The sequence below is a fragment of the Oryctolagus cuniculus genome, chromosome 4 (genome assembly GCF_964237555.1).
Source record: "Oryctolagus cuniculus chromosome 4, mOryCun1.1, whole genome shotgun sequence".
NCBI lineage: Eukaryota > Metazoa > Chordata > Mammalia > Lagomorpha > Leporidae > Oryctolagus > Oryctolagus cuniculus.
Window position 1 is genome coordinate 108,265,549 of NC_091435.1, and position 16,309 is coordinate 108,281,857.

Sequence of the window (16,309 nt, forward strand, 5' to 3'; positions counted from 1 at the left end):
CTCCTTACCGTGAATGCAAGTGAACAGATGCATGTATCATCTGGACATGTCAGATGTGGCAAGAGGGTCTCTAACTTGCTTACTACTTCACCCACCCTTGCATCTGTGTCTACGTTAGCAGTTATCTCTCTTTTGTCCACTTCTCATCATCGCATCTTTTATCTGCTTTACTTGAGTCTATCTGCAGCCATCTTTTATTCTTCCTTGTTTGTTCCCTTTTTTCTTCTTCTCCTCGTCCCAGGTTGTTCACATACACTGACCAGAAAGTATATTTCAAGTGTATGTTTTATGATTTCTGACATTTTCTCTATGAAAATTTTATTTTTTGCTGACACTTGTAAAATAAGATTAGTAAAATTCCTTAAATTTCATTGATTTAACAACTTCTCAATTCCGCGTAGTTTTTTTTCAACATTTTGTTGTTTTGAAAATCATTCATTTACTATTATTTTTTAAGTTGGGGGGAGGGAGAGAGACAGACACAGAGAAGCTCCCATTTGTTGATTCATTCCCCAAATGCCCAGGAATTGGGAACTCAATTGAGACCTTCCATGTGGGTGGCAGGGACCCAACCACTTGAGCCATCACTGCCACCTCCCAGGGTACAGGGAGCTGGACTAAAGAGCAGAGCTGGGATTCAAACCCAGGCACTTGAATATGGGTTATGGGAATCCTAACTTATGTCTCAGCTGATGTGCCAAACACCTGCCCCATGGATCCAGATTTTTATGTGCAGTTGTACTTTAGGTTGAAAGTTGTACTTTAGGTTAAAGTTGTACTTTAGGTTGAAAAACAGTTCCTTCTTTAGATTTGTCTACTCACTTCTCTAACAGAGCCCGTCATAGGCAGGTGTCCAGTGACTGTTGGATAAAGTTCAATCTCCATGTACAGAATTCTTACCAGCAAACTTCACAGGTGCTCTCGCAGCATGCAACATCCCAGATGCACGTGGGCATTCATTAAGACGTCAGTCTCCAAAGGGAGATGCTGATCAGCTTTTACTCATTGGGGTATCAGTGTCTTGATGGTAATGGTCAGGTGGAGTCTAGCATGATGAGATTTCTATGTATAATACCTAGAGGAGTGCTCTCATACTGTAGGAACACCCAAAATCAGTACGTACTTTATATCACATGGTTCTGTTCAGTCAACTCAGCACAGCTCCCTTCCAAGAGTTCATGTGGGGACTTGCTAACACAGGCCTCTGTTCTGGGTGTGCGAGGTGAAGCCTGAGACATCGCCTTGCCAATAAGCTCCCCCAGGTGATGCTGGGGTGGCTAGTTGGTGGATCACACGTCAAGCACTTTGAGGATCTAAAGGCAATAGGGTTTTGTCTCAAAACTTTTGTCATCATCTTTAAGTTTCCTCTTATTTAGGAGCTATGGATAAGGCTCAGCTAGGTGGCCTGTGCTGAGGTCTCTGGGTTTGCTGCAGGACTTTGATACTGAGGATACAAAGTCCTTGATATTGACTTGTTAACCATAAGAGCAGCTGCTGATTGCTAATCTGTGTGTGATTTGGATGCTGGTTCTGGCAACTGCATTCTCTGCAACTCCAATTTTCTTTGTTTTGCTGCCAGATATAGATGGTGGTTTGAGGGGGATGGTGAGAAGAATTATTTCTTGCTTTCTGTGTGTACTTGTAATACTTCCTGTGTGGTATCAGTGGTGGTTCAGGACAATGCCTCCAAATTGTGGAGATCTTGAATTATGTTATTTCATTGAATTCTCACAAACATTATGTGATGCAAGTAGTATTAATATCATAATTTCCATCTTCGGAATGGGAAAACAGATTTTCCCCATATTTCCAGGCCTCTTACAAGATCACAAAGGTAGTAAAGGGCAGACATGAGATTCATGGACTCACATTATGATACCAAGTCTAGTGTTTTCTATTGTACTTTGTTGTGAATGAATTATGCCAGTAGCAAAATGGGCTATTCATCTTTTAGGGGGGGTCTCTACATTTTGGCACACGCGTCAAGCTAATTTTCCTTTGATTGTTCATTGGTCTGCTACAATACTTCCTCCTGTGTCTGAAGAGTTGGCATCAACAACAACTTGAAAATCTTGAAAGAATGTTGACTTGAGTCTGAAAAAGATCAGTTCTTGGCTTTAAGATAAAGGAGGAGAATAGAGTACACTAATGGAGACTGCGGGGGAGGGGGATAAAAATGAGAATAATTGTTAGAAGCAGGCTTACCCTCCTCCTGAGCTTACCTCTCTGCTTCCTCATTCTTTTTGGCATTCTCTTATGGAAAGGAAAGCATATTGTTAAGCATATGGAGTCTTATCTCCAACCATTTTAGGTACATTTCTTAATCTTTGAGACATTTTCCACATCTTGCTAAGGAACAATAATTTTTTAGAGGTCTACAGTAATCCTTGGTCAACTTACTTGTAGTCTAGAAAATAGAATACTGCTCATATCCATATTTAGATGATGTGTTTTGGGGTGGTTGAATTCACTGGGGGTTTGGTTTAAAGGCAAATGAATGGTGTGCTTGAGTTTAGTGTTTCCTTCTTTAAAATTTCAGGGGGAAAATGAGGAAATTGCTATAATTACTGTACTGATGGTTCAGTGGGGACAAAAATGTAATCCACTACACATTGGAAAGTGCAAAAGAAAGTCTTTAAAAAATCTCTCTATAAACAATTTCCTATAGCTCTCTAGGCTATTCCATGAGCAGCTGGGGTGCAGCATAAACTTGTCAGTTAAAGAGATTTTTCAGAGACATCTTTTGGTTAGAAACAGATTTCTGGGTTAATTTGTACATTTTGGGTAAATATTCAGTATTTCTGAGTATCCTCCTTCCCCAGGGCTTCTAGCCAACATTGCATGTGGACATAGTTTGCATCCCAATCCAGTCTTAATGATACTAGAGGTAGGTCAGGGATGGGGATTGGGGGGTCCCAATCCTGCAGCTGTCAGATTAAAATAGGCCCTTGATGGCCTCCAGGATGATGTTACTTTTCTCTCCTGGTTACAGGGAATCCTGCTGACATCTGCCACCAAAGCCTATGATTGCTAAACCCATGCCCATTTTCTTTTTTCTTTTCCCAGCAAGTCCTAGATTGCAAGTTCTTGGATGGCAGACACAGCTGAAACAAAACATGATGTTATTTGGAAATAAGGTCATTGCAGATGTAGTTAGTTAGGATGAGGTCATCCGGAATATGTTAGGTCTCCTAATCCAACATGATTCTTATAAGGACTGTTGTCCTTATAAGAAGAGAGAAGATGGCATCATTGAGAGAGTCAAAAGAGAGAACACCACGTGCAACAAAGGCAGAGACTGAAGTGATAAAGTTGCAAGTGAGAGAAGGCCAAAGATCAATGATCACCATCAGAGGCTAGGAAGAGGCAAGGAGGGGTTCTACTCAGAGCCTTAGAGGCAGCCTGGTCCTGCCAACACTTTGACTTTGAACTTCTGGCCTCCAGAATTGTGTAAGAATAGACTGCTCTTTTTTGAGGCCACTTCGTTTGTGGTACTTCGTTATCACAGCTCTAGGAAACTTACAGACCTCTTATGAAAATTAGCAAGCCACACCCTTAAGGAACATGAGTCTTGGACCCAGCTGCACATCTTATTGAACAGAACATAGCCTGGATATCCATCCCCATTCGACTCCTTGGCCAAGGACCCATAAACAGAGAGCAAACTGCACAGCCTTGTGTAGCCCTGGAGGCAGCAGCTAGGATGCAAATGTCTGAGTGCTTCCCTTTTTTTTCTTTTCAAAGACCCAAAGGTCTTCTACTTCCCCTTTCTCTTTAGGTAGGCACAAACTTCTGTTATGTCATATCTTGAGTTATTCCCACGGCTCATGTTAGATGGTGCTTACTATGTTTGGCTACCAGGACTACTCTTGCTATGAGCTAAAGATAGATTGATAGATAGATGATATAAAATTAAGCAGAGCCATGATTTTATGTTTGTAATATTTGCATGTATTTTTATAGCATTATATTGCTTGTAATATTTATTGCTGCATTTAGCAACTTAAACCATAAACAGTTATATTCTCCCACTATTTCTGAGATTAGGAATGAATCTAGGAGTAACCTAAATAGCTCAAGGTCTCTCCTGAGGTTGTACACTATTGCCCAGGGGTAAAGTCTCTGAACTTGACAAGGGCTGGTGGATTCATTTCCAAGGTCATTCACATGGATGGTGGCAGCAGGTTTCATTTCTTACCAGTAGGCATTTCTTTTTTTTTTTTTTTTTTTTTTTTTTGGACAGGCAGAGTGGATAGAGAGAGAGAGACAGAGAGAAAGGTCTTCCTTTTGCCGTTGGTTCACCCTCCAATGGCCGCCGCGGCCGGTGCGCTGCGGCCGGCGCACCGCGCTGATCCGATGGCAGGAGCCAGGAGCCAGGTGCTTTTCCTGGTCTCCCATGGGGTGCAGGGCCCAAGCACCTGGGCCATCCTCCACTGCACTCCCTGGCCACAGCAGAGGGCTGGCCTGGAAGAGGGGCAACATGGACAGAATCCAGCACCCCGACCGGGACTAGAACCCGGTGTGCCAGCGCCGCTAGGCGGAGGATTAGCCTAGTGAGCCCCGGCGCCGGCCCACCAGTAGGCATTTCTATTCGGCTTCCTATGCCAAGATTTCTCTTAGATCCAGTGATCAAAAAAAGACAGTCATCAAGTCAGGAGCTGCATTTTCCTGCTGACACACCATCACTTCTTCCACATTTTACTTCTCACAGAGCAACCTTGGGAGGGACTCCAGGAGGATGTTGGGGGCCATGTTGAAGCTGTCTACCACATTTTTCTACCAGCCAAATGCCAATAGGAACAGGCCTGACATTTCAGATAGGACATTTTTTTTTTGTTGGGTATGACTGTCCCAGGCATTGCTGGACATTTAACATCTCTGACCTTTACCTACTAAATATCTGTATAACTCCTAGTCACTGTGACAATCAAAAGTGCCTCCAAATATTTCCAAGATGGGCAGTATTCACCCCTGCTTGACAACTTATTTGATAAGTGAGTCAGAAGGAGGTAGGCTTTGGGAATTAATGTCAATGAAAAAAAAATCAGTTTGTTATTTTCAAATATGTAGTAACTGTGGCACTGACATCTTTCCATAGGGTTTACTCTTACAAGGGAATAGCAGTCCTATAACACCGAGGACTACAGTTTGAAAGAGTACTGAACATGGAGTAAAAAAATGTGAATACTCTCATTTTTGCTATTTGCTAACTGAGGGCCTGGGGCCAGTTACTGAACTCTCTGAGCCTCATCTGTAAATGGAAGGTAATACTAATTACCTTACAAGGTTCTCCAATAATAGGGTTCTATGAATAAGGTAGGGAGAACAAGGCATCTATGAACCACACATGGCTCATTCTTTCCAGAGAAACTCAAGTGTCCCAGCCCCTGGAGGCATAGGGTTTCCAACAGGAGAGTCCCAGGAATTAACGGATTTCCATAGGCTCATATAATGGGCCAGGCTTCCCAATGCAAGCCGTGATTTACTTCTTCACAGACTACAATAGTACTGCTGGACTTTATTTTGGGGATACCTATAACCCCCTTCTATTTTGTTGCCTTCCCTGGTCATTGGCCAAGGATATGACTCTACTGGGACAACTATTTCCTTCCACCTCTATTCTGGGCGCCCTTTTTCCTTACCCAAACTCCCATTGCTCCAGTCCTCCTGAATGTTCCCATTTTCCCTTTGGAAAGTGATCACACTCCGCACTTCACTTCTTCCTAAACTTTTCTTCTACTTCCTTGATACCTGGCTCACTCCTCACCTTGTCACTTCCCCTACAGCCTTCTCAAATTGTCATCCTGTCAAAACGTTCAGGTAAAACTTTTCCACCTGCAGCTCTCTACCTTCTTCACACGTGCTCTTGGGCTGGGGTTCACAACTGGAGAACCTAGTGCTCTGGAAGGGCGCATTCTGAATTCCTTCCCACATCACCTGTGCCATCAGCACGGCCCTGGAACTCCTGTTTCCATGGCCATTTTTATCCCTTCAACCTCCATAGGATCTATGATGAGCCTCTTCCTCTGCTAAACTCAAGCTGTCAGTTCTTTCATACTTCCACTTTGCCTGCTAGTTAATAAAAAAAAAAAACACAAAGAATAGAAGCCAGAGATGAGAAATCCAGACAATTTCCCACATACCCCTTCCACCACATCCCTACACTTATTCTCACCTCCTAACATTAACCCCTAGGCACTCATCACCTTGGCCCTTCTCACACACTTCTGTCCAACGTGGACACCTTCACTTGAAAATCCTTGTCTCTTTCATCTTAAGTCAGCCCTCCACTTCTTCCCTTCCCTTTTCCCACCACATACTTCCCTACTTTCCCTCCCTTCCCTCTTTCACCCCAAGTTTTATTTTTTAAAGATTTATTATTTATTTGAAAGGCAGAGTTGCGGGGGTGGGGGGAGATCTTTGATCTGCTCATTCACTCCCTAAATGGCTACAACAGCCAGAGCTGGACCAGATCAAAGCCAGGAGCCATGAGCTTCTTCCAGGTCTCCCACATGAGTGCAGAGGCCCAAGCACTTGGGACATCCTCCACTGCTTTCCCAGGCACATTAGCAGGGAGCTGGATCAGAAGTGGACCAGCCAGGACATGAAGCAGCACTCATATGGGCTGCCGGCATCACAGGAGGCAGCTTAACCTGCACACAGCCCAAGTTCTTGAATTAACTGTTGATATTTTCTGTGACTTCCTCACCTCCTTCCCTTCACCTGACTGCAGTCTGCTTCTCCCCACTCCTCTCCTCATACACTGCTCTCAACCTGGTCACACAGCTCCTCCCCATTGCTCAATCTGATGAAAATTCTCACCTCTCATCTGACTTGACCTCTCAGCAGTCTCACCACTCCCTTCTCAGCTAAAACTGCTCTCTTCACTTGCCTACTGTGAAGCCCCATTCTCCTAGTTTCCCTGCTCCATCTCTGGCTGTTCCTTCTCAGTCTCCTTTTTACAACTTCTACTCTGCCCTTCTGTGTAACTTGATGTTCTGTGTCTCTGATCTTGTGCTTTTTTCTTCTCCTGTTATGCACCTTCCAAGGTAGTCTCATCCATTCTGATAGCTATAGTGAGTATGCCAATGGCCCCTGAAATGATGCCATTGACCCAGAAGGTTCTCCCGAGCTTCAGACTTACATTCAAAAGATCTCCAGGCTACTTACCCTGGGATATTCTACAGGTGTCCCTACTCAGCTGGCCCACAACTGAGCTCTTCAGTTTCCCTCTGAAACCTGCTCTTCCTCCTGGGTTTCTACCTAACTCTTACCCTTCCCTGACCTCCAACTTAAAATCAGGGATAAGATCCTGAAGCTTCTGCCTTTGAGCACTTTGTGCTGAGGGCTTATCTCTACTTGCACTGCACTATCTTAGTTTGGGTCACTTTTTCTCTTCAAATCAGTCTCTCAGCTGATTCCTTGTTTCCCATCTTCTCATTGAGCCCATAGTGCTCTTCCTAAATTGCTGATCATCTCCCTCCCCTATTCCCTACTTAGAGTGCTTCGTGGGCCGGAGCCACAGCTCACTAGGCTAATCCTCCGCCTGCGGTGCTGGCACACCGGGTTCTAGTCCCAGTTGGGGTGCCAGATTCTGTCCTGGTTGCCCCTCTTCCAGGCCAGCTCTCTGCTGTGGCCCAGGAGTGCATTGGAGGATGGCCCAAGTGCTTTGGCCCTACACCCGCATGGGAGACCAGGAGAAGCACCTGGCTCCTGACTTCAGATCAGCGCGGTGTGCCAGTCGCAGCGGCCATTGGGGGGTGAACCAACGGAAAAGAAAGACCTTTCTCTCTGTCTCTCTCTCTCACTGTCCACTCTGCCTGTCAAAAAAAAAAAAGTGCTTCATGGGGACTCCCGTTGTTGGCTTTGGGATCGACTTTTCCATGGCCTGGGCTCTTCTATCCTGTGTATCACCATTGCCATTCTCTACATATCCTTCAGCCACACAAAACTGCTGGGAGTTTTCTAAGGCTGTGGCTGTGTCTTGTCTCTGACCTTCTGCACATGCTTTCTTCTATTCTCCCCCTTCTTGCCAGTTAACTGCTATTCATCAATGCTTCACATCCTATCATGTCACTCTGAGTTTGCCTCTACCATATATCAAAAATGCATTAATTAGTCATCCACCTTTAGACTTGAGGAACTTTAGCGAAAGAGACCCTGTCTTCTTTGTGGTTTTAACTCTGGAAACTGCAATAGTGCCTGCTGCTTATCAGGAGCTCTATAGATATTTATTCAATAAAGGAATTAATGACTCATTGTATGTGAATGGCATATTATAGATATATAAACATTGGTTATGTCTGAGCTTTAAATGAGAGTGTTATGGAGATGAGAGATGAACTGAAAAGGGGTAAAGAATCAAAGAGACTTTGCTCCTTCCATAATATGCTGGGGCCAGCACACCACATGTTCCTTTATCCTTACCTTTTATCCCCTTGGTAAAGAGAAAGCACTTTACACCTACAGAAGTCACTGTTGACTCTGGTGCTGTCATTTCACAGATGATGTTAAAAATATTCAATGGTCCAGGAAGGGGGAAATAAAATTGTTTTCTATTTCACAATATAGGTGGGAAAGAAGTGAAAAAGGCAAACAGAAGAGGAGAAAATAAAAATGTAGCAGTTTTCTGGGCTTCAGTTTCAGAAATACTTAGTCTTTAGAATTTTCTGTTTGTTTAACTGGATATCTTGAAACAAACAGGCTTATTATTTTGTCCTGCAAGTTTTTAAAAAAATGTGTTTTCTAGTGATAATCTCATTCACCTGCCTTGTTTATTGAAGTATTGAAGGGAAGAGTGTGCAGTTGCTAATAACACCCACACACTAGTTAATGAAACACTATTATGCAAGAATCCAAGGAACTCCAATGAAAGAACAGCCTGGTATTCAAAGATAAATAGAAACGACTCCTTCTCTGAGTTGTAGCCACATGTACTTTCCATTGCACCTCAGATAGCCAGCGGATTTCATTTCTGTCTGGTTTGTCTTCAGAACTGGGGAGGAGGAATCCTGGCTTTGGCAGGCGCTGAGCTTGGAACCCACACTCACTTGAGCAGTGTTATTGGTTCAATTCTTGAGGCCAGTAACACTTCCAGCCCAAGGGAAAGCTCAGTTCCAAACTTTTCCATCATTGCACAGGGGAGTTCTTTTTGCAAAACGCTTTGGCTGTTCCTGGAGCTTTCTCTCATTTTTGTCTTTTAAAAAGCATTCTGTGAGGCTGGAACGTTGCAGGTTTTTTTTCCCTCCTTCCTCACCCAGCTGTTTCTGCTTCTCAGGATGCACACCTGTGAAGCTGGGTCACTTGGGAGAAATGCTTGGGTTTTATTTACAGCAAAAAAGAATGTGAGTTTCACATGCAAATGTTTAAAATGGTCATTTTGTTCTCAGGGATCAACTGCAAGACAGATTTTGGGGGAGTGGTCAGGGACATGAATAGAAACTCTTAAGGTCAAAATTGTCTGATCCTTAAATATTTTTTGAGGGCCTGCTCTGGCTCCTCAGCATATTCTGTGTACTGGGGATATAGAAGTAGAAAAAAGAAGAATAAAGAGAAAAATCTTGGCTTCAGAAGGGGAGGGTAGAAGACAGACATCTACAAGAAAAAAAAAAACAAGTAAATATAAAGTTTGTTAGATGAAATTCTCTTGAAATCTGAAAAATAAATGTATATACAGAGATGTCTGCTTTTCACCATGCAGGTGGTCTCCTTGCTTGGATAGAGAGGATATTTGCAAAATGTCTGACTTGGTATCTGACACATGGTAGGTACTCAGTGTTAGTTCCTGTTCTGTTCCCAGCTTGAGCTACCAGTACAGCAGAAGTGTCTGAGAATCCCCTTTGAAGTGTTGTTCATGGTTACCTAGGCTTTTCTCAGCTCCTGAAAACGAACCTCCATCCTCTCCCTGTCACCTAGTTCCAAAGCTGTTTCCACATTTGTAGGTATTTGTTCCAGGAGCTCCCCATTGTCTTTAGTCAGCTCAGCCACTATAATAAACCATAGACTGGGTGGCTCATAAACAATAGAAATGTATTTCTCAGAGTTCTGCAGTCTGGAAGTCCAAGCTCGGGGTGCCAGCACGACCATGTCCTGGCGAGGGCCCTCCTCCAGGCTGCAGACATCTGTGTTCTCCCTGTATCACTGCAAGGCAGGAAGATCCTGGGAGAGGTCTCTGGAGTCCTTCTAAAGAGGTACTAATCCCACTGATGAGGGCCCTACCCTCGTGATCTAACTATGTGCAAAGGCCTCAACCCCCAATATCATCACACCGGGGCCTGAGATTTCAACACATGGATTTTGAGGAGCACAAGCATTCAGCCCAGAGCACATATTAAGGCTCCGTGTTGTAAGAATAACTTATAGCAAAATGCATATCCTAGACTCAATCTAGAGGGACCTGAGGCGCAGCCAAGGTGAAATAATTCCTATCATCAAAAGTTACTGTGAGGGTCAGGTGTTTGGTGCAGCTGTTAAGCCATGGCTCGGGTTGCTCATATCTCAAGTTAGATTATCTGTTTCGGTCCCCATCCTGCTCTCCGTTCCAGTTTCCTACTAGTGTTTACCCTGGAGACAGCAGATAGCTCAAGTAATTATGTTCTGCCACCCATGTGGGAGACCACGATTGAGTTACTGGCTCCTGGCTTTGACCTGACCCAACTCTAGCTGTTAGGGGCTTCTGGGGCATGAACCAACAGATGGGAGATTTCTCTGTATATATCTGTATCCATAAATATATATGCTACTTTCAAAACTCCACTGTCTACCAAGCTCAGAGATAGGCCATCAGAATCAGGGAATGATCTAGCCACTGTTCTTGAAGTCAGAATTAGTGACTCCATCTATAAAAGGTAGTGTAAGAGCCAATCCAACAGACAAATACAAATAAAGTGTGGCGGCCCAAAGAAGGAGGGGTTATTTTTGTATTGGGGGAGAGAAAGGAAGAAGAGCATTAGCAGGAGCTTACCAGGATGATAAGCTCTGAGATGAGCCATATGGAACTGCCCGAGAAGGAAGCCAGGAAGACATATGGAAGCCTGGGCCCTGAGAGCCATCACAGTTGCCTGAAACGCAGGGTAGACATGGGGTGTGGTGGGAGACGGGCCTGGAAGGGGGGCTTGAGAACACACGTGTGAGTATCTGCAAAGGTAGGATGAGGGTGAGTATTCATTTGCCTGATGCTATGGTGCATTCTGAAATGACTGAGCCAAGAAATAATATGACTGTTATGCATCAGTCTGCACTGGGAACTCTGAATCCACTGAGAGAGGCAAAAGGTGGGAGGGTCAGTGGGAAGTGACTATAATCCCCCAGCCAGGAAGGAGCAGGATTATAGGAGAGTAGTAGCTGAGGGAATTTTAAGAAGGGTGTATTTGAGATACCCAGTGATCTGGTCACTGTCTTTATGGCATCTCTCACATTCTGAAATTGCCTTGTTTGTGTGTTTCTAAGTTCCTTCCTCACTGGATTGTAATCTCTGTGACAGCAGGGACATTGTCTCTCTTCCTTGCTGCATCCATGGTCACGATGATTCCTGGAACAATAAACGTGTGTTGAATGAATGAGTGACCCATGTGGATATGACTTGACAAACGACTGATGCAGAACAGGTGGAAGGCAGAAGTGTCAAGACACTGTGACGAGAGTTCCAGCTGGGTTCCTTGAAGAATGCTTCCCAGGAGACCTGGACAGCTTTCCCACAGATCAGCCTACTCCCTTATGCATTTTCCCTGTGTAGCTTTAGGAAATGATTCTTTACAATGACCCTTGCCATGATGATTCCGTCCGCTGATACTGTGTGTGTGTGTGTGTGTGTATTGTTCATCTGTTGGTTTATGCGTATTTTTTTAAAATCAGAGGTTTGGCAACAAAGTCTGTCTTGTACTTTAATTTAGAGTGTTTTCGAGGATGGAGGCCCCTCCTCTCTTCTATTGGTGAAGTACCAGGACCCTTGGAGGTGTGTACAATGAGTCATAAAGGCCCATCTGCAAGCAGTAAGAAAAGAATCTAAGGCTTGGCAGGCGGCGAAGTCCCACATGTAAAGAAACTCTCTAGGCTTGATAAATACTACTTGGAAGACTTAAAAAATATTTTAAAAAATAGGGCAGTGTAGTTTTTTGAGTAACCACTGTATTAAAAGCAGACATGAAGGATGGGTTCCACAAGGAAAGAAGAGGGCAGAAGAAGAAATGGCCTCTGAGAACTGAAAATGATTGAAGGACATGTGACTGGAAGTTGACTTTTGAGAAGTGAATTTGTCACGTCTAAGAAAATGGGGAAGGGGTAGCACTGTGGCATGGCAAGTGAGGCCATGGACAGCGGTGCCGCATCCCCTGTGGGCCCCAGTTGAGTCCTGGCTGCTCCACTTCCCATCCAGCTCTTTGCTACGGTCTGGGAAAGCAGTAGAAGATGGCCCAAGTCCTTGGGCTCCTGCACCCACGTGGGAGACCCACAAGAAGCTCCTGGGCTGCGGATCGGTGCAGCTCCAGCCATTGTGGCCAATTGGGGAGTGAACTAGCAGATGGAAGACCTCTCTCTCTGTCTCTGCTTCTCCCTGTGTGTAATTATTTCAAATAAAATAAATAAATCCTTTTTTTTAAGATTTATTTATTTATTTGCAAGTCAGAGTTACACAGAGAGAGGAGAGGCAGAGAGAGAGAGAGAGAGAGAGAGAAAGCAAGAGAGGTCTTCCATCCGATGGTCCATTCCCCAATTGGCCACTTCTTCTGGGTCTCTCACACAGGTGCAGGGACCCAAGGACCTGGGCCATCTTCTACTGCTTTCCCAAGCCATAGCAGAGAGCTGGATTGGAAATGGAGCAGCTGTGTCTCTAACCGGCGTCCATATGGGATGCCGGCGCTTCAGGCCAGGGCTTTAACCCACCGCACCAGAGCACTGCCCCCCCCCCTTTTTTTTTATAAAGAAAATGGTGAACACGAGGGTTCTGGAGGCAAAAATTATGGAGGCAGGAATTAGGCAGGAAGAGTCCATCACTGCCTGCTGTAAGAAACGGCTTGCTCCACCTGGAAATTAGCTAAATGACTGTCGGGGAAAAGTGGTATTACATGGAGAGGATCGAGGTAAAGGAAAGCAGTTGGAGGACTTTCCTCGTCAAGGCTTTTCGTGAAGCTTGGGAATGATGTTGACTGGATCAGCCACCTAGCACTAGGCACTAGGTAGGAAGTTCTACAAGAAACGGCTTTATCCCAAGCCCAACCAGCATTAGCTATGTGAAGAAATAGGTAATGCTGATGTGTGCAACATGGTGAGTTTATGATCCCCTGCTTACATCATTTTGCCCAACTCAAAGGGTACCATTCACATTCACTTATGTCAATGTGGTTGTTCTCTGGGGTGACAGTCTCATAAACAGTACTCCCCATTGCCTTATTCCAGACTGGCCCTTCCTGGCATAGAGCAATGGGGAGTACTTTCTACCAGGAAGATGACAATCCTTGGTTTTGGTGTTTCGATTTTTTTGGGTTGCAAACAATAGAAATGACTCAAATAGCTTAAATAATAAAGGTGATGCACATTGGCTCAATACAGTACATTTGAGGGGTAGAGCTGCCTCTACTTCCACCTCTTAGTAGTCTCTCTCACTGTATGTTACTTTCATTATCTCCTATTGCTGGTTTTCCTACATCCTTTGCATGTGTGATTGGAGTAGGAAGGGGTGTGTGTGTGTGTGTGTGTGTGTGTGTGTGTGTTGGAGGGATATATGTGAGTGATATTTTCTTTGGCAGCCCTACTGGAATCACTTGGAAAGGGTAGGAAAGAGCCGTTCCTTATAGGGAAGGGATAGTGTTAGCTTCTAGATTGCAGATGATGTGAAGACCACAAATGAAATGTCCATGAGAGGTCTTGAGTAGGGTTGCTGGTTGGCCGTTGATACTCACATCTGTTAAACTACATGCTAAAAATGATTTCCTTAAAATGCTTTTCTTCCTTGTTAAAATAATTCCATTATATTCTTAAAGAAACTTGACATGAAAAATTGCGTTTAAAAATCTTCTTTTAAGGTCAATTTACAACCTTAATTAATATGGATTGGTGAGTGATTATGCAATTCTAGAAATGAATATGACTGGATTAGGCTGTAATGAGTATTTTATAGAAAAGTCAATACATGGCGTGTGTTTTCAGTCTTTGTCATCTGGTTCTAGTCTCTGTTTGGCAACAGCATTTTATACGTGGCTCTGTTAGGGCAGCCAAAAACCCTCACATACTTCAAACTTGCTACTCTTTTCAAAGATTTAGTTAGAGACTGAAGCTTATAGCATATGCTGTTGGGTTAAGTGTCTTAAGTCAGAGTCTCATGGGCCCAAAATATCTCTTGTACCCACACATTTCCTGGTAGACCAAACTTCACAAAATAAACATAGATGACCTCTCTCCCATCTAGTCTTCCGGAAAGTTAAGAAATGATGCAACCTTTTGGCAGTATGACTTGACACATTGCTTTACTTCTGCAGACCATGAACTTCCTTCACTCTGCACAACCACGGACAAACAAGCATTTACATTAGCACTGCCTCCGATTCAGAAACCCAATCTCATGGACTTTAACGAGACTAGACATTAAGTAAATTGCCTTGGCTTGTGGAAGTGCGAGTCAACATGTGACAACAGGGGAAGCCTTGTGGTTGCTTCACAGTGACACTCAAGACACATGAGAAAGTAGAAGCTGGTTTTCCTGTCGATACCTTGGTTTCCTTTCCTTTCTTCATCCCCCCTGCATGCAGGAATAACAATGTCTGGAATCAATATAGGGCTCTTCTGCTGAGAGACTTAGAGAGTTTTCCCACACATGGAGCTGGCTGGTTTTGTGCTCTCCCTTCACAGGACAGTGTGAGCTGTGAGATTTCCAACTGTTCCCCTCCCCGCCTCGCTTGTCTGTCTACCATTAACCCAGCTCTCAACTGGGTTTCCTCCCTGGGATGGCTTACTCTGATCTCTCTTATTCCATAAATATAAACAAACCTTTGAACGTTGATTAGAGAGCTATGTGCCCATTGTAACCCTTTTGATTAATCCATAAGCTTTTTTTCTGATTCCAAGTTGGAGTGGATAATACCCTTACTGGTTTTCCAGGACTTTCCCCTGTAATTGCCTGATTAGTCTGTTTTCTCTACTCCTAATAGGTAATCTAGACTTAGAAGTGCCACCATTTACAATTATGGTGCATAACTAGGCATGACCTAGTTATGGATATTTGGGCAAAAAGGTGGCCACAAACTATTTTACTTATAATGCATGGTTCCAAATGTGTGTCTCTAGCCTATTACTCCTTATAATGTATCCCATATGAAAATGCTTCTCAAATTATATAAAATAAAGGACAAGTTGTTTTCACTTGCAATCTCTCAAGGTCCCATATGTGGTCCTACTGTGTGCACCTAGAGTACACCTTGGGCAATGTGCCATTCACCACACGAGCTCTCCAGGGTCTGTGCTCCATCAAGAGAAGAAGGCCACTGACTGTGCCATGTTACATTGCTAAAGTTTCTACAGCTTACTCTTAGTTTCATTACTTACAGCGTCACAGAAGGCAACAAACATTTCCAAGTCCACAGGCCACAGTTATACTAACTAGCTTCTCACCATCTTTTGAACCAATCTTGGATGTTTTTGCTTTGGAACTTTGACCCTCTGTGTTTCCTCAGCCTGGGTGTCCCATTCCCCTACATTTGCCTGGCTTATCCTTACCTGTCTTGGAAAGCCCACCTTAAGATGGTTTGTTTGTTACTATAGAAACACAACACACACAACAAAATTCACCATTTTACAGAGTAAAGTTTGTGATTTTTTTTCTTATTTTTTAAGGATTTATTTATTTTACTTGAAAGAGTTACACAGAGAGAAGGAAAGGCAGAGAGAGAGGAGAGAGAGAGAGAGAGAGAGAGAGAGAGAGAGAGAGGTGTTCCACCTGCTGGTTCACTCCCCAAATGGCCGCAACAGTTGGAGCTGCACCAATCATAAGCCGGGAGCCAGGAGCCTCCTCCGGATCTCCCACGCGGGTGCAGGGGCCTAAGGACTCAGACCATCTTCCTCTGTTTTCCCAGGCCATAGGAGAGATCTGGATAGGAAGTGGAGCAGCCAGGTCTTGAACTGGTGCCCATATTGGATGCTTGCACTGAAGGCGGCAGCTTTACCTGCTACACCACAGCGCCAGTGATGTTTACTACACCTATGATTCTGTACAACCATCACCACATTCTAATTCTAGAACATTTCTATCACCTCTCAAGATGCACTGTACCCAATGGCAGTCACTCTCTCTTTCCTGTTCGCTCACACCCTGGCAACCACT